Genomic DNA, 2,262 nt, shown 5'->3' with positions numbered 1-2,262 from the left:
TATATATATAAAGCTAAATTGAGTTAGATTTCCATGTTGTTGTCCATCCATCAGCTGTACTTGCTTTGCCTTCCTGGGTTGCCAGTGTCAATGTCCAGCAGTCCAGACTATTTTTTWAATTTGTTTTGCACTGAAATTAGCATGGCGGTGCCGTTGCTGTTGCCCCTCACCATGAAGGTTGCTGGATTGAATCTTGGCTGAGAGACTTTCAGGGTAAAGTTTGCATGTTATCTCCATGCGTGTATGGATTTTTTTTTTTTTTCTGGGCACTCTGGTTTCCTCCCACAGACCAAAAGCGTGCATGTTAGGCTAAGCGGTAACTTTGAATTGGGAGTGAGAGTGGGAAAGGTTGTTTGTCTCTATGTGTTCCTGTAATGGACTTGTGACCTGTTCATGGTGTACCCTTGTAGTTTTTGCTAATTTTGATCKATTAAGGATAAGGGCGGGAACAAAGCRGAAAGACCATSCAAATTCACAGCAACCTTTTTCYGGTATTCACAGTCTATCAAGGATCYAGCCCACRTAGACCGGGTATGCCGGGTCCTTCAAAAGACCCAGACCCTGAATTTGGACGCAGCCTGTGTAAGCTCTTCCAAACTTTTTTACTTGCATCAGGATTAGGTTCCATCTTTGCTCAGTGTTATCAAATGTCATATTATAGTTTTTAACTTTTTCTTTTGTCATGATGTATGCTCACGATGTCTTTGTCTCTGTAACATGAATGACTCTTAGTCCTGGTGTCATGTTTGTTTTATTGTTTGAAACAGACATGCACTAGTTCCAGTACTAAAACAGTGGGTAAATTATGCCCACTGTTATCATCCACAGCTTGCTCATTATTTTGTATAAATGTCAGCCTATTAAATCCACCTAAAGATATGCCAGTAGACACCTTAGCAACAACATAGCAACTAACTTTACTTGTTTTTTTTTTTTTTCTTTTGGTCCGGCATAATCTATCTGTAGCATTTTCAAAATATTAATAAAATCTAAATTAGTTCAGCAAAATTTTGTTTTTAACTTCATGGGTTAGTGCCTTCACTGTCTACAATGTAATCTAATCTAATAAATGCTATTATTTTTTTAAAAAAAGTTTTATTTTAATTACTCTTCTAAATGAGTAAAAACATGAACTTCATTAAAAACTCAAAATTTATGAAAAGAGTTGCAAAGCAAAATGGCAAAGAGCATGGATTTTTTAAAAACAAAAATCTCTCTTAAGTCATTCAGTAAATTTAATTTGGTGGGTTTGGCAGTGGGTTTTACTTTATTTACTGTAATGTTTCAGTTTTGCAGAAGAAAAATGTTGCAGCGATTAGGAAACAATCCAACACGAGTTTTAAAGTGCTTCCTGTCCTCAGAGAGTCTTTTATTTATCCAGGGTCGTTTCAATGTCCTCATGTGGGTTGATTTGTCACATAAAGTTAGTATTCACTGAATTGAATGTTTTATCCTTTTGGGATAAGTTGTTTGGGACCATTATTTGCCAAGCCATGCATTAGAGACAGGACAGATTTAGAGGGGATTGTGAACCACTTGCACAAGATTTTAAAACTGAATGCAAGTGTTTTGGATTTACTCTAAGATGCAGAACAAACCTTAAAATAAAAAAAAGACCCTTTTGTGTCAGACTTGGTTGTTTTCTTGTTTGCTTTAAGAATTTATATAATTTAAAAACAGCAGTATTTTTAATTTGTTTAGATTTATTGTTTTAAATAAAGTAAATGGAGAAACTATAGTCAGCACAGTGGAGAACTGCACTGAAATAATAACTGTCAATCACCATGTTTTGTTCAGGATGGGTGATTACATAGTGAATACATGAGACAGTGCCCATTAGTGAAACTGGAGTAACAATTATTGACATTGAATTTTATTAAAACCCAGCCGCCGCAACATCAGAATTGATAGTAATTGCCTTTCTGTATTACACTAGAGTACAAACTGCACTCGTAAATGGAAGCTGCGCTGGAATTATCAGTAATGTCCGAACACTGAGGATATGATTATGAGTTTCTGAACGACAAAAAAAATAAATAAATAAATAAAAATAAAAATAGGGAAGTGTCATGTCCCTGTTTCATGTAACAGCAATGAATCTAATCACACAGGTGGCTTAGTTGAAAAAAAATAAATAAATAAATAAAAATAAAAATAGGGAAGTGTCATGTCCCTGTTTCATGTAACAGCAATGAATCTAATCACACAGGTGGCTTAGTTGAAAAAAATAAATAAAATTGTGCTGTGTTATTGTTGCAAAGT

General features: G+C 34.9%; 1 protein-coding gene across 1 annotated transcript in view; it reads right to left on the bottom strand.

Moving 5' to 3' along the window:
• Positions 1 to 2,262, bottom strand: part of LOC106529822 (glutamate receptor ionotropic, kainate 5) — a gene marked incomplete at its 3' end in the record, with an annotated part of 153,241 nt that overhangs the window by 137,754 nt on the left and 13,225 nt on the right.

Source organism: Austrofundulus limnaeus, unplaced genomic scaffold (assembly GCF_001266775.1).
Source record: "Austrofundulus limnaeus strain Quisiro unplaced genomic scaffold, Austrofundulus_limnaeus-1.0 Scaffold469, whole genome shotgun sequence".
NCBI classification, from domain to species: domain Eukaryota; kingdom Metazoa; phylum Chordata; class Actinopteri; order Cyprinodontiformes; family Rivulidae; genus Austrofundulus; species Austrofundulus limnaeus.
This window is presented reverse-complemented; position numbering and strand designations above follow the sequence as displayed.